The sequence below is a fragment of the Crinia signifera genome, chromosome 6 (genome assembly GCF_055691185.1).
Source record: "Crinia signifera chromosome 6, ASM5569118v1, whole genome shotgun sequence".
NCBI lineage: Eukaryota > Metazoa > Chordata > Amphibia > Anura > Myobatrachidae > Crinia > Crinia signifera.
The window spans coordinates 162,161,023-162,185,439 of NC_139222.1; the positions used below are offsets into that span (position 1 = coordinate 162,161,023).

At 43.9% G+C, this 24,417-nt stretch overlaps 1 protein-coding gene across 1 annotated transcript in view; it reads left to right on the forward strand.

Annotated features, from left to right (window-relative positions):
- The first annotated feature begins 251 nt into the window (after window positions 1-251).
- Window positions 252-24,417, forward strand: part of MGAT5B (alpha-1,6-mannosylglycoprotein 6-beta-N-acetylglucosaminyltransferase B) — a 110,939-nt gene continuing 86,773 nt past the window's right edge. The window contains exon 1 of the mRNA XM_083147861.1: window positions 252-644. The gene's annotated coding sequence lies outside the window, so the exon portion shown is untranslated. The remainder of the gene's footprint in view (window positions 645-24,417) is intronic.

Consider the following 24,417-nt stretch of genomic DNA (forward strand, 5'->3'; position numbering starts at 1 on the left):
CACCTTTTGCTGCACATTAGCAGGGAGAGGGATATGTTATTTATACCCACATCCATAGCTCTGGCGTGCTGCTCTACTGCTATATACAGTAGCTGCCTGTAATCTGAGGACGGGTGGGGGGAAAGGATCACTGAAATGATGGGGACTCTATGTGCACTGTTATACCTGTAAGTGAAGTTGTGTCTGGGGGGTTGGGGGGTGTTAACCCTCACATCTACGTAATTGAATGTAGAACATGCAATATGTGGCTATTGAGTGGCAACACACTGCTGCCACACAACAACTATTGCAGCACATGTGTTATATTATATAATACAAAGCGAGCCAGGCGAGGCACCCCTGAAATCCGGTGTTTTTATTTTGTGTTATGGGCTTTGAAATAGTTAAAACTCTCGTTGCTTAGCACTGTTATAAAGCCTGCAATGTCCCTGGACTGACGGCAGGTGGCGCAATTGCTGTAGGTGTAATAGAGCCCGGTGCTCTCGCTGGGAACAATGCAGCCACACAGCCAGCTGGCAGAGCGCAGAGCACGGCCGGGCAGGAAGGTACGGGCAGGTCTCTGGGTGAGAGTATGGGGCATCCTATGCCCCCGAGGAATAGGGCTGTCACCTAATCTCTGAGTCACAGCGAGCAGCTCAGTCCCGGTACGTGCTCCTCGGAACTATTGCATTACCTGTGTGTGTGTATATATATGTAATGTAACTGAGTGATGAGGAAAGATACGCGTGATTGATCGCTTGATGTGCTGGATCCACGTGAAGAACATGAACCACAGACGTACCGTTGTCTGGTTTGTTGTACTGTATTTGTATGATGATCTAATATGGAATGTACCTGTGTAAGGTGGGTGTCATGCCATATTCTGTGGATGGAGAAATTGTGTGTGTGATAAGAGGGGACCGATGCTACTGTATATACTGTATATTGACAATTTGTGCTCTAGGAGAATGTACATATAAATGGTGTGGATTTCTTGCATATTGACTTTGAGAGTTGCCTCCTCTGTAAGAGACGTATTTCCTGCTATAAAATACATATGTGTGCTGCTTACTAATGTACATTTGTTATTTTTGTAACTTACAAAATACTCTGTCCTTTTCTATGTATGTGTCATAATAGATCTTTAGATGTATCTGAGGCATCCTCTGCCTTTTACAGGAGAACCCTATTGTTTAAAATGCTGCATCCTTATGGGATGTATATACCTTTGATTTAAATGAGAAATGCTGATATAGTGTCTATACGTGTAGGTCACGTGTTCTAATAATGTGGAACATTGCGTGACTTTGCATAGGTGAAATGTGTCTGCTTACAATTGGTATACAGTAAAAGGGTTAATGGACTGTGATAACTGAATATTCCAATATATGGTTATATCAATGTATAAAATGTGTATTATATACCGTAACATATTTCTGTTATTATGTTCAGAGTCTATATGTGACCTGTTAGTTTGTCAAATTCTGTGCATGCTATGTATATTTATAATTTCAATATGCAGCTTTTGGTGTATGTACAATTAATATGTTGTCCATAGATAAGATTTTTTTTTCTATGAGCAAATCGTAAGGAATTGTGCTTTTATAATGTTTACTGTATTTAAGAAGTACATGTCCGTTGCAAATGTCTGGATTATAGTAAAAGGTTTAATTATACGATACACTGTGTAATCTGTATGGACACTTTTACACTCAATGATTTTTAGATGTGTATTGACAAAACTGTATATGTGGAAAGATTACATTGCACATGTAAAATTATATTTGTTATATGTATATATTTTAAGAGTAGTATGTTCATTGATGCCCTGTATTTAAATGGAACTTTGTTAAATTCTTTATCTATGTATACTTTAGAAATATGCGTACTGGTATACTGTACATACATTTTATATGTTTTTATTTATATACTATGTGTGTGCAAGAGCTGAGTATACACTGATATACTGTACATGTGTGAGGGGTGTGTATGCATGGAACTGCTGATATACCCAGACTGTGTGTACATAGAGTGTTTGCCTACATAGTACATGTATGGGAGAGTTTATGTTTAACTGTTTCTGTTGTGGTTGCACTGCTTTTCTGTGAATGTGTGAATAGCTGCTACATTGTCTGTAATTGTGTGGAAGCTGAGTGTGTCAAATATATTGAGCAGGTGTGAGAGTGTCCCTCCTTGCATGGGTCATGTTGGGAGGTATGTTTTAAATGTGTGTACTGATATAATGTGCAGGTGTGTGTGTGTGCGCGCGCTAATATACTGGGCCTGATTCTGGTTCACTGCAGGTGGGGCAAATGTAACATGTGCAGAGAGAGTAACATTTGGGTAGGGTTTGTACTTTAAACTGATATCTATATTGCTGTTTAAGAATAAAGCAACCAGTATTTACTCTGCACAGAAACAAAATTTCACCCGAATCTATCTCTCTCTGCACATTACATCTGCCCCACCTGCAGTGCACCTGCCAAGAGAATTTGCTTTTGCAAGTGAACCAGAATTAGGCCCACTGTGTGAGTGTGTGTCCTGTTATACTGTGCCATACTTGCCTACCTGACCCTCTCCATGCGGGAGAAAATGCTCTGTTCCTCGACTTCCCTGGTAATGTAGGATTGCCATCACCTGTGGGGAGCTAGGTAAAGGTGTTTCACCACAGGTGCTGGCAATCATACATTACCAGGGAATTCCAGGAGCAGAGCATTTTCTCCCGCATGGAGAGGGTCAGGTAGGCAAGTATGTACTGTGCAGATGTGATAAATGTGTACCAATATACTGTGCAGGTGTGTGTACTGATATACTATGCAGGTGTGTACTGATATACTGTGCACATGTGATAAATTTGTGTACTGTATCATACCTCCCAACATGACCCTCTCCAGGAGGGACACAATGCTCTGTTTCTGGACTTTTCTTTGAATGTATAATTGCCATCACCTGTGTTGAACAGGGTAATTGATAAGAAAGGTGTTTTTCAACACAGGTGATACAGTTATTCATTCAGAGGGAAGTCCAGAAACAGAGCATTGTGTCCCTTCTGGAGAGGGTCATGTTGGGAAGTATGCTATATACTAGTGGTCAGGGAACTCGGTCCTCATTACCCCACACAGTGCATGTTTTGCTGGTAACCCAGCAGGTGCACAGGTGTACTAATTACTCACATACACATGTTATAAGGTCCGCAGGTGGAGTTAATTATTTCACTTGTGATTCTGTGAGGAGACCTGCAAAATATGCACTGCGTTGGGTAATGAGGACCGAGTTCCCTGACCACTGCTATATACTGTGCAGGTGTGAGAAGTGTGTGTGTGTGTGTGTGTGTGCTGATATACCGTGCAGGTGTGAGGGGGTGTGTCCTTTTATACTGTGCATATGTGATAAATGTGACTGAAATACTGTGCAGCTGTAAAGCACACGGGGGCGATAGGGGCTGAAATCGCTGGGAATATGGTCGCTGGTGACCATATTGCCAGTGATGGGAGTGTGCCCCGGCGATAAATCGCCGGGTTTGCGCTCCCGTTTTCAGCCCCATTCTAATCGCTGATTACCTCTGCGGCACCACCCGCCAGAGGTTCTCTTTCATCAGCGACCATCTCTGGTCGCTGATGAAAAGGAGAAACTGAGCAATATATCTCCCCCTTGTGTACGCACATTAAGAGGTGTGCACTGATGTACTGTGCAGGTGTGATACCTGTGTGTAGTAGTGTGAGTTTCTGGGCAGTAAATGAGAAGTTACTGTTCAGATGCACAAACAGGGTCCATCTTAGGTGGCCATACACACGCAGATTTATCTGCAGATCTGTCTGGTTGGAACAAAAACCTGGTTATGGATGAGAGCAAATGACAGTTGACCATTTGCTTGGAAATGCTGGAAAACAGACAAACTGTGACTCCTCCATAACCATGTTTTTGCTCCAACCAGCCAGATCTGAAGATAAATCTTACTAGTGTATGGGCACCTATGGGTGTGTCACAGGCCTATCACTGAATAAGTTGCAAACTTAGATGCTTAATTTCTAACATTGGAGGCCATACTCTGATAGAGAATCTGCACCTAGTGTGGGGGCTGGTACAAGGCACTTATTGAACTCTGAAAAGTAAAAGTCATTACTTGGTGATTTTTGCTATTCTGTACAAGCGCACGCGACGTAGCGCATATGCTTACATTGCAGCATTGGGTAATCAGCGAAGCAGCATTGGGTCATGGTTGCCTACCTGACCCTCTCCTTCAGGGAGAAAATGCTCTGTTCCTGGACTTCCGTGGTAATGTATGATTGCCACCACCTGTAGTGAAACATCTTTCTTATCAATTACCTAGCTCCCCACAGGTGATGGCAATCATACATTACCAGGGAAGTCCAGGAACACAGCATTTTCTCCCTCATGGAGAGGGTCAGGTAGGCAAGTATGATTGGGTGGGTACGGACTGGACAATGGAGGCATGTCCACTTCATTTTCTGAGCTGTTTGTGGCGGCTGTGTGACATCACACGCAGGAGCTGTGAGCCAAAACATGGCGGCCCTGTTCCTGTCTTTGCAGATATGTTGAGCAGGCAGAGGGCTGCAATGTGATTACAAATATTTTGCAATCACATTGCAGTGAGTGACCCGGCATGCTGGGCAGCCCCACGCATGTCAGAGCAGTCGGGTACAGTTTTGCAGTTTTTCGTAAAACTGCAAATGAATCTGAATCAGATCCAAGATTGGGACAACAGGGAGGTATGTATGCTATATTTCTGTGTGACCGGAGTGTGTACTGACATGCTGTATATGTGTGACAGGAGTGTATGCTGACATGCTGTATATATGTGTGACCGGAGTGTGTACTGACATGCTGTGTATATGTGTGACCGGAGCATGTACTGACATGCTGTGTATATGATTGACAGGAGCGTGTACTGACATGCTGTGTATATGTGTGACCGGAGTGTGTACTGACATGCTGTATATATGTGTGACCGGAGTGTGTACTGACATGCTGTGTATATGTGTGACAGGAGCGTGTACTGACATGCTGTGTATATGTGTGACAGGAGCGTGTACTGACATGCTGTATATATATGTGTGACAGGAGTGTGTACTGACATGCTGTATATATGTGTGACAGGAGTGTGTACTGACATGCTGTATATGTGTGACAGGAGCGTGTACTGACATGCTGTATATATGTGTGACAGGAGCGTGTACTGACATGCTGTATATATGTGTGACACTAGCGTGTACTGACATGCTGTATATATGTGTGACAGGAGTGTGTACTGACATGCTGTATATATATATGTGACAGGAGTGTACTGACATGCTGTATATATGTGTAACAGGAGCGTGTACTGACATGCTGTGTATATGTGTGACAGGAGTGTGTACTGACATGCTGTGTATATGTGTGACAGGAGTGTGTACTGACATGCTGTGTATATGTGTGACAGGAGTGTGTACTGACATGCTGTATATATATGTGTGACAGGAGTGTGTACTGACATGCTGTATATATGTGTGACAGGAGTGTGTACTGACATGCTGTATATATGTGTGACAGGAGTGTGTACTGACATGCTGTATATATGTGTGACAGGAGTGTGTACTGACATGCTGTATATATGTGTGACAGGAGTGTGTACTGACATGCTGTATATATATGTGACAGGAGTGTGTACTGACATGCTGTATATATGTGTGACAGGAGTGTGTACTGACATGCTGTGTATATGTGTGACAGGAGCGTGTACTGACATGCTGTGTATATGTGTGACAGGAGCGTGTACTGACATGCTGTATATATGTGTGACAGGAGTGTGTACTGACATGCTGTATATATGTGTGACAGGTGTGTACTGACATGCTGTATATATGTGTGACAGGAGTGTGTACTGACATGCTGTATATGTGTGACAGGAGTGTGTACTGACATGCTGTATATATGTGTGACAGGAGTGTGTACTGACATGCTGTATATATGTGTGACAGGAGTGTGTACTGACATGCTGTATATATGTGTGACAGGAGTGTGTACTGACATGCTGTATATATGTGTGACAGGAGTGTGTACTGACATGCTGTATATGTGTGACAGGAGCGTGTACTAATATGGTTTATGAATATGTGACAGGAGCGCATACTGACCTGCTCTATATGTGTGACAGGAGCATGTACTAATATGTTTTATGCATGCGTTATAAGAGCATGTACTGATATGCTGAACATTAATTCATTAATTAAACATCCCTTTCTATATAATAAAAGGCTAATGCTGCTCCTCACCTCTTTGGGGAGGTCAAGTGTTTTGCATGCCGGTGGCCACTAGAGGGCTCCTGACGGAGCAATTGAGTGTTGCTCCATTCGAGCGCTCACAGCTCCCAGCACTGACATTACAAACGGCAGTACGGATGGTGTAATGGTTAGCATTACTGCCTCACAGCAGTGAGGTCATGGATTCGATTCCCACCATGGCTCTAACTGTGCAGAGTTTGTATATTCTCCCTGTACTTGCGTGGGTTTACCCCGGTTACTCCGATTTCCTCCCACAATCCTGGTAGGTTATTTGGCTTCCAACAAAAAATTAACCCTAGAATTGTCTGTGTGTGCATGAACATGTGGCAGGGAATCTAGATTGTAAGCTACACTGGTGTGAATGTTCAACTATACTCTGTAAAGCGCTGCGGAATCTGTGTGCGCCATATAAGAAACTGTTAATAAATAAATAACTAGTAATTTGATAAATTGCTTCAGATGGTAATATACAATGCTAAAGAAATGGTAGGAGATGTTTGAATATATTTTGTTGGATAATTGTGAAAAGATTATTGTGCGGTATACTTCTAAATTACCTGATAAAATTCAGTAATATATTATCGATTTTATTGGACTTTGCTTAAATGTGATTTGATCAGCCGACATATTTGTCCCAAGGTGAAGCAGCTCCAAATGTTTTCAAAGTAATTGGACATGACCTGAAGATACTCATTTTGTAGGGCAGAGTGAAGTCATTAATGTGAAATAAGCACTGTACTAAATTAGGCAGTTAAAGCTTCTGTTTGGACCACACACTAACCAATCAATATAACCCAAGCCACATGTCTGCACATCTCCGCTCTGTGGCCTGAGGAGAACATTTCCTGCTTTATGATATAGGAGAGAATAGGAAGATGTTGTGCCTGATGTAGAGGTGGAAGTATTATTCTCTTTTATGTGTAACAGTACGCAGTTTGTTCTGCATATGAATATCCACATTTAACTTTCAGGGAAGATGATGAATGATTTTATTTATTATTATCATCATACTGTATCTTGGAGGAATATGGGGGATCCTGAGTCAGGCCTAGATCACACGTAATCCCAATGTTCATGTAGTTGAACTACTGTATTACATACTTCAGGAAACGAAGGCGCATACATTATCCTAGGTGTATGCACTATCTGCTGATGCCCACTGCACAGATGAGATCAGAAATGGATTGGCAATGTAGTGAGCATTCCCGGATAGTGAACTTTAAAAGGTAGTGTCATGGATGTGCCAGTGAAGAGGCTGCATTGTCACACACACAGCCGCTTCCTCAAAGGCCAGGTTCATATAGAGAAACTGCATGGAATAAGAACTGCTGCAGCCGGTGTCAGTGGTATAGAAGATCTGAAGCATAGCGAGCGATGCGGTGCACTGGAAACTGTGTCCATGTCGACTGTCGACATTCGAGTACAAAAACAGTGAAAAACCCCATGTCGACCTTTTGACTGTCAACCTAGACACTGTCGACCTTGTCCCATGTCGACCTAGAACCATGTCAACCTAACGGTGTTGACCTAATGCTTGTCAACCGACATGCTGTAGACCAGACGATCCCAACCCTCTTCTTCTGGGTCCAGGCAGCCATGTGAACTTCAGATGCTGCAGAGTCCATGTTAGTATTTCTCCCAATATCCCAATCTCTACCTCTCACCCTAGTGCCTAAACCTAACCTCCCCTTTCCCACAACCTAAGCTTAACCACTGCCTTCTGCATAACTGTAAAGGCCCCCATACACTATGCGATTTGGGCACGATTTCACCCGAATCGGCCCAAATCGCACTTGTAGATATCCTGTCCGACCCAATGCGCCGTCCCATGCGCATCGGATCAGAGTCGGGAGGTCAGATGCCATAGGACGCCTTTGATTGGATGAGAGAGGTCTCAGCCAATCAGTGGCTGCCCATTCATCTGTATGGGCTTTTTTCTTTTCAAGTGCTCTGCTACTCCCACCGCTGCCCGGCAGCCAGCGTCTTCTCCTGCCCGGCGCCCTGCTCCCGCTGGCACCCTGAGTCTGAGGGCAACAGCTTCCTTATCTGCCCGGCTCCCTATGCCACCTCCCCCTGTTCCCTCAGCCTGGCTCTCTATTAGCCGGCACCCCCTGCCCGCTGCCATCCCCCGCATGGCTTCCTCCCCTGCCCGACTCTCAACAACAGCTCCCCCTGCCAGTCTCAAGGCTCCCTCCTCCTGCCGCTCCCCGGGGACTGCATCTGATAAATCCATGCGATTTATCATATGCAACACTTGGCACATCAAGTGTCTAATTGTGTGTCCCCCTCTCGGGGAGCTGCAGGGGGAAATCAGGGACAAGTCGTCCCTAGGACAAGTCGGTCTAATGTATGGGGTCCTTAACCCTAAAGCTGGAGCCACACATAGCAGCCAACATACACATGCATGAGCAATCAGGGACCTGCCAGCCATACTGCCCATGTGCATGTAATGAAGGTTATACAACTGGCATGTATGATCTAATGCTTGTGACACATGTGAAGGAGACTTTGGCTTTAGGCTGCCTTGCTGATGGTGAAGCACAATGTACCCAAAGTTATGGTTCCACTAGTAAGTTACATTGGCACAACCATCTGCCAATCTCCTTAAGAACTTTACCCCCACAGTACACCAGGACCGGTGATAGCTAAGAAGTATGGAATAAATTAGGTCTTATTTTAATTCTTCGGCTGTCACCTTCAAGCCCCCTCCCACCCCCCCTACAGTGAACACTAACCCCAGTCCTGGCACCCAATCACTTTATTGGTTAATTAGGCACTGATACTGGCTTTATTTACACTGGTATGTATCCAATAAGAGGAGGAATGTATGGTATTGCGGATGCAATGCTTAGTATATACCACTGCAAATCTCGTAGCCTTGCGTGTCCCCCAGTCGCCACCCGCACGGCCGCCCGTCCCCCCACGCATGGTGCAATTCCCTGCAGTAATGCAAATGGATGATTTGCATAATAATCCATTCGCAGTGTTGCGTGCGGGCACAAATTCCTTATAGTTAATGACCATCGAATGATTTTTCAAGTGCTTGCAAATCTAAGACACCTCTTTGGTGTCTTAAATCTGCGAGTGACCCTACAGTAAGCGGGCAGGCAGCTGACATCTGCTGACGCAGCGGCTGCACATGCACATAACTGACTATGCACAGATGCAAAAAATTGTTCCCCTGCACAAACACGCAGGGGAGACCATCAATCTGAATAAGGCCCTGAGTCTGCACAGTCACTTCATGTCCCGAGGATGGCCACTAGCAGCCCAGCATACAGTGGTCAGTGGCAGAGGCGCTGTCAGTGTGTGATTGCTGTCAGTCGCTGCATGCGGATGCTATGGTTCAGGGGGCCTTCTCATAGAGGGGGTGCCAAGGGATTTGACTCCTTTTGCCCCCTCCGCCTGAAATTGCAATGGTATTAAGCCTTGGGGATTATTCAGACCTGATCGCACAGCTGCACATTTGTTGGCTGTACTATAATCAAATGACTGCTCATGCTTATGGCTTGTAGTATACATGTGCAAAGGGGTGCTGGACGGCTCCCCGACAGTGGGGATTCCGACAGTCATTCCTCCAACGTCGGAATCCCGACTGCTCCCTGGTGGGGGTCCACAACCCCCATAAAGGGAGAATAAAATAGGTGGCGAGCGCAGCTCGCCACCGTGCCCGCAGCGTGGTGAGCGCAGCGAGCCCGCAAGGGGCTTCATTGCGCTCCCCTCACTGTGCAGTCGGAGAAATGACTGTCGGAATCCCGACTGTCGCCCATTTATACCACACCTGTGCAAAGCCATCCTGCTGCTTATTTTATTGACATAAGGCCGGCATTTGGGGTTTATAACCGCCCATTTTCTGGGAGTGTCATGGAAAATGCAGACATGCCTAGGTATTTGAAGGGAAGTCATGTGACGTCCGCTCTGGCCCTGATCAGCCTGTTTCTATTGCACAGCTGAGTAAGTCCTGGGCTACGCACAGACTGATACACTGGATAACTCATTTGATGATGAGCGGTTTGCGAATGGATTTACAGCTAATTGCAGGGCTGCGATAGGATGTCACTCTGTCTGTGCGGTGATTACCTGATTGCAGGGCTCTGCTAATTAGCAGCCCAGCAATCAGGTTTGAATAACCCCCTTAATGTAATATTGAAGTATTTAGAACTCTATGTATATGTTTATGTTATATCATTGCCATTGGGAATTTACACATTGTCATTTTGGATACAGTAGTTTTGCAAAAATTGACTTGCAATTATTTATATACCTCTATTTCCATGAAATAGATGCATTACACCTTCAGCCTAACGCGCCCACTTGAATAAATCATTATTCACTTCAATTGTGTTCTAAATTCTCACCTGCAGTGCATATAAAATGGAATTAGGGACTTGGCCGGTTTACCTGCACAGAGAAAGCTGCTTTATGCCATGGCACAGTGAGTACTGACCTCAGAGCCAGTGTTATATATGCTGAGAGTAATAATGTTTCAATAACAACAACAAACAGGATTTGTAACAATGCTTGTTGTTATAGACGTCTAACCAGGGGTACATTGATTTCTAGGCCTCTTAGCAGATTCCTTTGGAGAAGAACTGGCAATAATTGGGACTGGAATTGTGTATGTATGTATGTATGTATGTATGTATGTATGTAACAAAACAGTGCGCAAAGGGTTAAATCCTTAAAAGATAACACTTCAGTCTGAGCAATGAAAAATTGTTCCAGAAAAAACTTTTAGCAGTATTTATCGGATAACATATCCAGAAAGACAATTTAAGCCAATGCACTTTAGGTAATTATAAATCCGGCTGCTCCGTCTGTGACCGTAGCCTGAATCCAACAGGGGTAGCGTATCTAACATAAAGCAAACGGGCGCTCCATAGTGCAATTACCACACATAAAATAGGGTTTATTACATGAACAACCTTGTGGTGACGTTGTTGATGTAATAAACCCTATTTTATGTGTGGTAATTGCACTATGGAGCGCCCGTTTGCTTTATTTTAAATAAATGTATGTATGTGTGGGTACTTATGTATTATCTGGACTCCCATGTTAAATGCACCCCATTTTTTCATACCCCTACTATCCAACTACGCATGGAGTTGATTTTATATAGTGTGGCGAGCGCAGCGAGCCACCGTGCCCGAAGCGTGGCGAGGGGACGCGGTCTCCTAAGAAAACCGGGAGTCCAGATATTACATAAGTACCTATGTGTGCACGTGGCTCTCTCTCTTAATTGATACAAGGAGTGGCTATTAAATAAGGAGACTGATACTATGATTTACGTTTAATTATATTAATTACATTTTTACTCCATTTACACACTACATACTCCCCTTCTCTGCATCTTGCACTTTACGGCAACAAAAATGTTGTGTTTGCATCACAGGGAGTGTGCGTGTCGGGCATCATTGCCCTCCGCCGGGCACCCCCCCACCGGCTAACACTGGTAGTTGTAATTTTGCAGAATCAGGCCCTAAAGCCCTGTGTACACACAGGGGCGATAGGGGCTGAAATAGCTGGAAATATGGTCGCAGGCGACCATATTGCCAGTGATGGGAGTGTGCCCCGGCGATAAATCGCCGGGTGCGCGCTTCCGTTTTCAGTCCCATTCTAATCGCTGGTCGCAGGAGCTTGCTCCTGCGACCAGCTGATTACCTCTGCGGCACCGCCGGCAGAGGTTCCCTTTCATCAGCGACCATCTCTGGTCGCTGATGAAAAGGAGAAACTGAGCAATATATTGCTCAGCCATATATTGCTTGCAATATATGGCTGAGCGATATATCTCCCCTGTGTGTACAGGGCTTTAGATCTGATTGCATGAACAACTACAGACTGGTTTCAAGCCTTCCTTTTCTAGGAAAGATTGTTGAGAAAGTGGTTAGATGTCAAGTGGAAACCCCTTTGACTTCTTGGAGGGAGAAGTCGCATAAGATTTCCCATGAACTGAGCTTCCCAGGCATCAGGATCACATAATGTGTGATATATTGCATGCAGTCCTTTTCACCACTGCTGGAGGCTGTCCGATCTGACAGATGCTTCGCGCAGCAAGTCCGACCTCCGACTCCAATGGACATGGGACCTTGGATCGGATGTGAAACACATGTGTGTGAGCGAACCCTGGTGCTTATCAGCTGTGTGCCCAAGTCCCCTAGTTGGAAAGTCAGCGGCTGTACAATCAGGACGAGTGCACCCATCAGTTTCAGGATAGAGTCTCTGACAACTGATGGCACACCACTGTGGATTGCTCCATCCATCCATCCAGGAATGTACCTATGCCGGGGTAAGCTCACACACCTGCTCAATGGAATTATACTCCGGCCCGTATTGAAAACCTCCTGGGTGACTATACTATCAAACCCCTTTCCAAACAATTTACATGATATATTAGAGCTCCTGTACGCACTAATATAGACTAATACAGAGTTACCAGTTGAATATTTGGGTACTTGTTTCCTAGCATGGCGCCCGTCGTGGGTCATCGCATACCTTAAGTTAAGGTATGCGATGGACCCGACCAACGCGATTTTGGGCTATTTTTAGCCTTTTTCCGACAATTAAAAAATCGGGTCCATCGCATGCCATTATAATGGCATGCGATGCGACCAATGCGATTTAACATTGAATGCATTGTACTCAGTGTTAAATTCCTATGTAAAATCGGGTCCATTGTATGCTATTATAATGGCATACAATGCGACCAATGTGACGGACCCTGATTTACATAGGGAACAATGTTAAATGGGCCAATGCACCCGATTTTTGATTGTATACTCACCCTGATGGGTAATTTGTATGTGAAATGCCCCCCCCCCCCCCCATTGTTAACGCCACCCCACGATGAACGCCAACCTGAAGCGTGGCGAGCGAGCCCGCGAGGTGCGGCGGTACGTGTCCTCCGACCTTTTCATACCCCCACTATCCACGTCAGCGTGGAGTTGATTTTATATAGTGTGGCGAGTGGACACATAATGAAAAACAGGGGGTTTAAGCAGCGCTAAATAAAAAATGGTAAACTGTGGAGTGTTGGTAAAAAATGAATGAATGAATGAATGAAAAGATTGGTTAGATCTAGTACAATTATTTATTAATTCTAAAAAAGGGAAGTAGACATGTAGCCAGAATACATGGATATTTTTAAAAGCGGTTTAAAATAAATGTTCGTATCTCACCAAACCAAACCATGGAATGAGTATGACCAGGAGAGTCCCACAAGTCCGAACGGAACTGTAATATTGTCCCCAATATGGCAATAGGGAGGGAGGACCAGATGTACTGTCCAGGAGCGGCCCAAGATGGCACGAATCACCGGCTCCCTCCGCTAGATGGAATATAGCGGGATGGTGTCCTCGACCTCTACCTTATTGCAAGATATTTGTAATCCAAATTGGACGGGGATCCGGATGGTAAACAAGCGGGTCTGCACTCACAGGGTCTTTTGTTGTTGTAGGTGGTTTTGGAATTGGTGGAGATAAAATCCTAACCGGTTTCGGTGCTCCAGGCAGCTTTGTCAAACTTAATACACACTTAATACCTGTGAAGTAATGCGCGTCCCCTCGCGGGGCTCGCCACGCTTCGGGCTCTGTGGCTCGCTGCGCTCGCCAAACTATATAAGATCAGCTCCACCCCAACGTGGATAGTGGGGGTATGAAAAGGTCGGAGGACGCGTACCGCCGCCCCTCACGGGTTCGCTGCGCTCGCCACGCTTCGGGTTGGCGTTCATCGTGGGGTGGCGTCAGGGCTATTTTTCAGCAGGCTCCAGCAGGAACTGAGGCCCTTATTCTAGTTCACTCTTTCTGACAAAACCATGCGCACTGCAGGTGAGGCAGGTGTAAAACCCCACCCAAATCTAATTATCTCTGCACAAGTAACACCTGCCTCACCTGCAGTGCACATGGTTTTGTCCATCTAAGAAATATTTTGTCAGAGTGAACTAGAATAAGGGCCTCAGTTCCTGCTGGAGCCTGCTGAAAAATAGCCCTGGGTGGCGTTAACAATGGGGGCATTTGACCCATCAGGGTGGGTATACAATGAAAATTGTGGTCTGGTGGGCATTTAACATTGGGTCCAATGTAATATCGGGTCTCAGGGACCATTTTACATTGGTTCCAATTTTAAAAATCACATCGATCGCATCGCATGCGATTTGATTGCATGCAATGCGATCAATGCGATTTTTTAGGACCCGATGGATACAATTAAGATCGCAAGCGCCGTGCTAGGAAACAAGTACCATTATTTGTTTCACCAGAGTAGTGACCTAATAATCTTAATAAAAAGTACTGCCTAGTTTACAATACTAGATTAACAGTATAAATGCTATTGTCCACCTTCTGCGTTGAGGAAATTAATTAGTGTATATGAATTGTTCTTTTTTTTTTTTTTTATTATTACAGGTGTATGTTATTTCTTAAGTGTAAAAATAAATAACTGCATTATTTTAAATTATTGTGTATTATAATAAAAAGATTTTTTTAGTGTGGTGGAAAAACAATATAGAGCAAGGATAGTATAACCTCAACTACATATTCATTTGGCTATTTGTCCAATTTAAGTCAGTGTTTGGGTACTATGGCCTTTAATGAAGATGTTGTACATGTCCCAGCATGCCCTGCCACAGATTTTATATAATGGATTGCTAAAACTGTGGCAGGGAATGCTGGGACGTGCAGTTCCACAACAGCTGGAGGGCCATGAGTTTGACACCACTGATCTATACCCATATAAAAAACTATGCGTTTGACTTTGCACCAGTATGACTTTGCACCCATATGGTCAGTGGGTTAGCTTATAGCCAATGTACCAGTATAACTGCCTGGGCTGGCTGCACCAGTTCCATATGGTCAGTGGGTTAGCTAATAGTCAATGTACCGGTATAACTGCCAGGGCTGGATTATAGCAACAAAGGACAATAACGCCATAAATGTATCAGCAAACCTTGGTCACCACCACACCTCCAGCAAAGAGAGGATGCTCCTGGATAGAATTCATGCAAAATAGTCAGACAACTATACAGGTTGAGTATCCCGTATCCAAAATGCTCGGGACCAGGAGAATTTTGGATAACGGATTATTCCGTATTTCGGAATATTTTAATATTTCAATTATGTATTTTGAAGTATCTTGCATGTATGCTGTATAAACACATAATACACACAAATATATTTTATTACCACATAAAATACACACAAATATATTTTATTTGTTCAATAAACAAGGTTTCAAAACATGAAACAAAATTTGTGTACTATCTCAGATATTGAATTTGAATGCCAAGCAATCATTTTCTTGCACATATATAGTGCCAGTTACATATCATGTCACCAGTAGTGCTGTTACAAATGTCCCCAGTGAGTTTTTAGCAAAAAAAAAAAAAAAAATTCACTTTCTGGAATGTATGGTTTTCGGAATAATTCGGATAACGGATACTCGGATACGGGATACTCAACCTGTACCATCTGGAAAGCAATTTAAACTTTGCCTCAACTACCTTCATACTATTAGAACAAACACTAGTGGGGTGATTTTATTCTAAGTCAATTACAATTCTTTGAGAGACAAGTACCTATCCCAAGACTCCGGAAAAAATGGAACAGTAGGTAAAATAACAGTCAACAGCATTTGGTATATATTGGAGATAATGGGGGAAATTTACTAAAGGAAACTTGTAAAAAAATAGGTGTATTTGTATCCAGAAATACACTTATTTTTGACATTTACTATCCCGAAAATATGGCAATTCGTATTGATGTGCTAAGTGTATTTCTGTATACAAATACACCTATTTTTTACAAATTTCCTTTAGTAAATTTCCCCCAATGTGTGTTAGGGTGTGTTGTTGAGTGCATATATGTTCAAATGGAGTGGGTTCCCTAGCACATATGTCAGGCCCCCCATGGATGCAGCAAAGTGGAGTAGTTGGAGATACAACCAGTGATCTTTACTAGATACTGTAATTCCAGGTCTTCAGTCAGTGTCTCAAAGGGTTATACAGTATTACCCCAGCAGAGAACATTTGATAGTTCTTGGTGACATTTGCTCTTTACCAAAGTGTACTTGATCTGCCAGACATACCTGGCAAGTAAAAGGGCTTGGGAGTGAGAGTAGATATCTTAATGGTAAGGTATAGGCAAATGCATATGTTCTTCCATATAAGTAAGGTGGGACCCACTGTCAGATGTAAGGAGTGGTTCACATCAGATAGCCAGGGAGTATATTGAAGTAATCCAGAGGAAACCAACTCCAATTGAACCCCTTGTCTGTCTTCTGAGTGACATGTCCAATCTAGAATCCTACCATAGCAGACATAGTTGCATAATAAAATGTACACATTAGGAGCCATTGTCTACCTCCCTGTGATTTATGTCTGGCTAAAATTTGATGCTTAAATTGGGGTTTCCTGCCCCCATATAAAATCCCACAGCACAGCATAAAGGTCCGAGAGATATTTTGAGGGTATGGAATAAATAAAGTATTCAAGAAAGGATATTCATCTTAATTATATGGAGACAGCCTAATCAAGAGCATTTTATTGGTAGCCATATTGATAAATCGTAGAGAGGGATAAAATTTAGAGATAACAATTGGTCAATGTTGTTTGGAATGTGAATGGCCAAATATTGCAATTGGGCATTCACTTAAAGCCTCCATAAATAGTATGAAAATCAATGGCAATAGGTGGAATCCATGGCTCCTTCTATTATTAATGTGGATCAAATTGGAAAGGCTACCATGTACTTGTACCTGCCCTGTCAGAGCTCTGTATAAGGCTAAAGGTGCCCATACACGTACCAATTACCCGGTACTTTTTGTGCTAAAATAGCATTGCATCGCATGCACAATGCATGCACAACGATGCTATTTTAGCACAAAAAGTACCAGGTAATTGGAACATGTATGGGCACCTTAAAACTTTATGGACTCAAACAGGGCCGGTGCTAGGGTGTCTGGCGCCCTCCTGCAAACTAGAATTTTGCGCCCTTCCACAAACTGAAATTTTGAGCCCTCCCTTGATTTGTGCTACCAAACAAGGTTTTGTTAGAGTACCTCTTCCCGTTTGATTTTTTTTTGTTAGAGTACCCTTCCCCAGGATTGCAATGGATGACAAATGTTTGTGTGTAAGTATTTGGAACAAAAACTGTAGTGTGTGTGTGTGTGTGTGTGTGTGTGTGTAAATCCACTCCCAAATTAAATAGATGAATATAGACAGGCAGATATATAAATAATAAAAATAACAAGTTGATAAACCTAGGTGCGCTCACAGGAGCAGCTACAATACACTAAATCGAGTATGTTTCACCTAATACATATATCCTAAATACAAAAATCTCATGAACTCCCTCCCAGTGCTCACTTATTTATCAAAAATGGGAAAACAGGAAAGTTACTTCAAACAATGAACCTTAAATATTGGTGGTGATAATTCCACATGCATTGCCAGGTGTCACAGTGTATCGTATACATAAGACTTGTGCTGCCCGGATGGGAACAATATACTCCTATATCTTAAGTAACTGAAATAAAACAGAAATACATAGTGCAATACAGTAAAGTAAAAAAAAGGTGGGCTGGTGAATACTATTGCCCTATCACCATTAGGCCTTAAAGGTGTTTCTTCCCAATCTGATGTACGGCGTGAATTGGAACCACATGATAGGAGACACTGCCAGAGGGATCTCCTAAAAGATACACCTTTAAGGTCTATTTTCACCTAGCTAAGGGTGATTGCAATAGTGTTCACCAGTCCATTTTTTTTACTTTACTGTATTGCACTATACAGTATATTTCTATTTTATTTCAGTTACTTAAGATATATGTGAGTATATTTTTAGCATCCGGGCAGCACAGGTCTTATCACCACCAATATTTGTTTAATTGTTTACATAACCTTCCTGTTTTCCCCTTTTTTTAAAATCACTGAGCACTATTGCCACCCATACACGGTGCGACAAGATTCGTGCTCCCCCGCACATCACATGGCACAAGTATGTGCTGCAGGTACTTTTTGAACCATTGCATCTAGTTCAAAACGTGCAGCACATTGTATGCGTTTTGAAATAGATGCAAAGTAATATAGTTTAAAATGCATGGTGCACATCGCACCGTGTATAGGGGGGTTCATCAGAAAGTTAAATAAATAAACAGACTGACAGATATTAGACAGATAGACATACAGAGATAGATATTAGGCAGAGAGAGAGAGATGATAGATAGACAGACAGACAGGGATAAAGATATATGGGGAGAGAGAGAGAGAGAGAGACACACACACACACACACACACACACACACACACACACAGACACTGACATAGATAGAGTGAGATGATAGATAGATAGATAGACAGACAGACAGGGATAAAGATATATGGGGAGAGAGAGAGAGAGAGACACACACAGACACTGACATAGATAGAGTGAGATGATAGATAGATAGACAGACAGACAGGGATAAAGATATATGGGGAGAGAGAGAGAGAGAGAGACACACACACAGACACTGACATAGATAGAGTGAGATGATAGATAGATAGACAGACAGACAGACAGACAGGGATAAAGATATATGGGGAGAGAGAGAGAGACACACACACACAGACACTGACATAGATTGAGTGAGATAATAGATAGGTAGATAGATAGAATAGATATAGACAGACACAAATGAAAACAAACTCACTCAGCCAGCTCCTCTGTAGGCTACCGAGCCATCTCTCTCATGCACAGCTCCACACTGAGATGGGGGCATCTAGTGGCTCCTGCCAGTACTGCAGTTAGCAGTAACCACGGAGCTTTAATCTGCCTCCTCCGACGCTCACCATTCCCCGCGTGCAGGGTGGTACTTCATGTTGCCGACGCCGCTGTCTGTCAGGCAGTGTCACAGGCAGCGGCAGCTGACAGGAGCAGGGTGCAGAGCTGGGAGAGCGCCTCTGCTGGCTGGCGCCTCCCTGCTTTGCATCCCTTGCTGAGCGGGTTCCGCCGGCCCTGGACTCAAACCCAATTTCCCTTAGACTCCTTCCATAAAATCCCAGTCTATCCTGTTTAACACTTTCTCCATGTCAGTCTGTTGGTGGATCATGGGAACTTTATGCATGGAATATTAAGTCAATGGCCTTATTTAGTCGTGTTATCCTTTGACTTGCAGCAAGATACAAAGCCTACCTGGTCTGAGGGAATGAGACTCGGGAGCAATGTTTTAAGTCTATTTGCTACAAGTGTAGCATAAATCTTTAGATTCACATTAAGAAAGGAAATAGGCCTATAGCTAGCAGGTAGGCGAGGGTCTTTTCCTTCTTTAGGGATTACCATAATGTGAGCCAAGATAGATTTGTACGAAAACTGTGTTTGAGATGAGACCGCATTGCATGATTGCAGTAGCATGGGTAACAAATGATCCTGAAAGATCTTATAATATTTTATAGGGAAGCCATCAGGCCCTGGGACTTTTTTGATGCGTAACTCGATCTGATTGGTTAAAATTATATAAATCAGAATAATATTCATGGAAAATGTTGGCAATGGCTTCATTGCTCATTTCCTTTTTAATACGAAGAGCAGTACCTCTTATTGAGATCCATGCCTTTTTGGAGAGCTATACCCAGTAGAGCCTTTTAGGTGGTACAAAACACAGCTACATTACCAGGCTGTTAACCAACCAGCCCTATTCCAACAGCATAATGTCCATTCTATACTCCCTCCACCTACTTGATTATTATGATCTGTATATGAAGGACTATTAGCAGTGCCTAGAATCTCCCAATATTCATCTGAGGTTCAAACTTTTAGTCATTCTGCTCCAACTTTATGGAACTCGTTTCCCTGTACAGTTTGAGAGGCTTCCACTCTAGAATCCTTCAAAAAACAGACTCAAGACTTTCCTGTTTATTCAAGCATTTCCATGTGTGTCCCTTTTAATATCTCTATGCACTCAGTATTTTATGAAAAGCTTTTTTGTACTGTAATATGTTTATTCGGTACTTGTTTCCTATCAGGGCGACCACTAAGCTATTTGCTTAGTGGGCTATTATGCGAAGTGAAATCGCATCGCACATAGCATGCATGGCTTTGTGTGCCTTGCAATGCGTGCGATGCGATCTCAGTAGTTAATTTAGTTAATTTATTCACTGCACCCTGAGTGAAATCACATCGCACATCGCGTGAGATGAGATGCGATCTCAGTAGTTCATATGGTAAAACACCTAAAACAGCACCACTCTCCACGTCACCCTGAAGCGTGGCGAGTGGTGGCGGAACGTGTCCTCCGACCTTTTCATACCCCCACTATCCACGTCGGCGTGGAGTTGATTTTATATAGTTTGGCGAGCCCGAAGCGTGGCGAGGGTACGCGGATTACTCTACATGTATTCCACGTCCCCTCGCTGCTCTCGCCACGCTTCGGGCTCACTGTGCTCACCACACAATATTAAATCAACTCCACGCCGGCGTGGATAGTGGGGGTATGAAAAGGTCTGAGGACGCGTTCTGCTGCGCTCGCCACGCTTCGTGTGACGTGGAGAGTGGTGCTGTTTTAGGTGTTTTACCATATGAACTACTGAGATCGCATATCTCTCATCTCATCTCACATCTCACGCCACAAAAAAGGGCCATGCGATGTGATTTCACATTTTCAGGGTGCAGTGAATAAATTAACTAAATTAACTACTGAGCGTACGTAGGAAATCTGGGCGCCCTGCTAGGAAACAAGTACCGTTTATTCTTTTAAACGCCTTGATTTCACAGGCATTTTATAGTTTGTATAAGGGCAATTCCAAAGTACCGGATGTAACTCTCAGATACAATGTTTGTGGTAAACATCTGGATTGCTACAAATATAAAATGCAGATAAAGAAGCACATTTTACCACCATTGTATCTACCACTGGTGAATAAAAATATGAAGTGTGAACTAGCCTCACCATTGTTGTCTGCTATAAATCAATTCATTGTTTAAATGTAACGGATCTAACCAGGATAGGACATGGCAATTTCCAAAATAAATACATGTCTGATTTCTGTGAAACTACAACAAATATTTATTACCATACTTTGGACATAAACTATGTTACGTCTGTTACATTAAGCATGTTACATAGGTTACAGTACAGAACTGCCAAAGTCAATACGTTTTGAACAAATGGCAAAGGAAATTTTAATCCTTTCATAAACCATTCGAGATCTGGTAAATATCATGCATTTACTCATCTTTTTAACCAAAATATGGAAAAAAATACCAAAAAAACATAACGGATGTGACACAGTGGGTGCAATTTAATAGGGTCAGAATTTGTGACTTTTGCGATAAAATGGCTGAAATTGCACTTTTCCTGCAATTCGCACATTTTATAGGATGAGATTTGCGGGGAAAAATCGCACATTTCAAAGTGGCGATTTTTTATTCACACTTCTATTCGCATCCAGATGTTTTCCCATTATAAAGTATACAACTTGCAAATTTAATGGGATGCGGTTTTTGATAAACATTACTAACAATCGCAAAAAAAATAGACCAGGTTCCGACTAGCAAATTTGACAGAACCATGCAAAGATCATTGAGTAATTTTTTTTTGTATCCAAAAATACAGAGGACATAAAATGTAGGGGTCCCCCGTATTTCTGATACAAGCCCCGGTCTCTTGGACCGGTCCTGGTTCCGAAAAAACTGGGGGTCCCCCGTATTTTGGAACCAGCACAGGGCTCCAACAGCCCGCATTGTCATGCCACAGCCGGGGGACACTTTTACATAAGGTCTCCCGGAGGTATCATGCTCACCGTGGCTGGTCAGCCCTGGACGGGGTTCCTGGGGAGAAGGGAACCCCCTAAGCCTTTACCTGTTCAGGGATGAAGCCTGGGGCAGTCACCGGTGTCCGTGGGCAGTGGACACCGGCCTGATAAGGTAAAATCACAAAAAACATTGCCTTTACAGGTGAACTATGAGTCCCAGCAGGCCTCCCTAGCACTCCCCCAGGTACCCCGTTCTGGACTGACCAGCCATGGTGAGCATGATACAACCGGGGGACCTTATGTAAAAAGTGTCCCACAGCAGTGGCATGAGACCACGGGTTGTTGGAGCCCGGTGCTGGTTCCAAAATATGGGGGACCCCCAGTTTTTATATCCCTGTGTTTTTGGAACCAGGACCGGTCCAAGAGTCCGGGGCTGGTTTTGGAAATACAGGGGACCCCTACACTATTTGTCCCCCGTATTTTTGGAACCAGGTCCAGCTCAATGAGCCCAGGGCTAGTTATGCTCATCGTGCGGCTCCGCCTCCCGAATGCCGCTATTGGCCGCTAGGCCGCAAGGCGGCCAATAGCGGCATTCGGGAGGCGGAGCCGCACGATGTAAACACCGTGCGGCTCTCTGTCCGGCTGGATTCGGGGTGTTCGGTTTTTTTTTTTGCCAAGACCCTTACCTGGACTACGTCGCCCCGGGACAGGTGAGTATGGTTTCCTTCCACAGCTTCCACATGGATTTCGTCGGACCCGGACACCGGACGCCATCGCCGAGAAGGACGTCGACATGAAGAGGAACGCCGACACAGGACCGGAGGACATCAGGACCAGGGCTACCTACGGGAAGAAGATAGGTAAGTATTAGTATGTGTGTAATGGATGTATTAAAGTTTTATTAGTGTGTCAGTGTGTTTTGTGCACTATTTTTTTAACTGTGGAACTACAAGTGCCAGCGGGCCCTTTAATGCCCAGCAGGCTGGGACTTGTGGTTCTCCAAGTCCCAGCTTGCTGGGGAGGCTTGCTGGCACTTGTAGTGCCACAGTAAAAAACAATAGTTTAATCTATTTTTTACACCACTATCAGCTCGATGCCCACCGCCCTGGGGCATCGAGGACAGCACCAGGCTTCAGCCTGGTCAGGTAAGTCCTGGAGGGGGGGGACCCCTTCATTGGGGGGGTCCCCACTCCCCCAGGGCCCCTGGCCAGGTTGACTGGTCGGTAGGGTTAATGTTTTGGCCGCGGGACCTTATATTATAAGTGTCCCCCGGCTGTGACATTACCCTGCTGGCTGGTTGTGCCTGGGGCTGGTTCTTAAAATACGGGGGACCCCTAGTCATTTTGTCCCCCGTATTTTGGGAACCAGCCCCGGACCTGGAGCCTGGGGCTGGTTGTTAAAAATCGGGGATCCCCTATTTGTCGGGTTCCCTGATTTTTAATTACCGGCTCCGTCAGCCTGGTGCTGGTTACAGCTGTGGGGGGGACCCCACGCCGTTTTTTTTTTTTCATTTATTTATTTTTCTATTTTTTTTTTACACACTGCAGCCTGCACGGATCTGACTGATCCGTGCAGACTGCCTACAAATAATTCGTATTCGCTGCCGTATATACGGCCGCTAATACGGATGGCTACACCATCGGAGGGTTACAAAGCAGTCGTATCTGACTGCTTTGTAACTGACCCTCCGGAACACGAGTTTGCATACGACTTAAACAGTCGTATGCAACCGTAGGGGAAATACCAATACGAAAAACTAGGTTTTTCATATTGGTAAATTTCCCCCATAGTTTCTGACCGTACATGTCCTTAACTTGTGTTATATACTATAATAATATTACCCTTGTTTTCAGAAAACAGCAATAGATAATCAGTGGTCGCAATCAGTGTCTGCCTTGTAACCATTACTGAAATAAGGCAAAATAGCAGCATGTCCAGAGCCGGCCCTAGGCTTTGGCAAACTAGGCAATTGCCTAGGGCATTTGGAATGCCTAGGGATACCAGCAGCTTCTGCTGAGTAAAATGATACAAACAGAATATAGGCATGCTGCATGAGTGAGGCTGTATCTGCATATGAAATAGTGTATTCATGGAAATCACTGTAACATAGCATTCTGTATGCAGGTACAGCCACAGTCACACACAGAATATAGGCATGCCACATATCATTTTAATCATCGGAAGCTCCTTGTGTGTCCTAGTCACATAACAATGCAAATAAGACGAATTTTCAGCAAAAAATGCACCCAACGTTAGCAGAACTGGCCAGGAGCTTCATGGCCTATTGAGGCAAGATGTATGAGGAAACGTCTGTATCCAAGCGGAGGCAGAGGTCACAGTGTTAGTGGCTGTGCGAGTGCTGTCTGCGGGTGGGTTGGTTGTGTAATAGTGTTCGGCATATGTGTAAGGGGCATTATGTGTGTCATGTGTATAAGG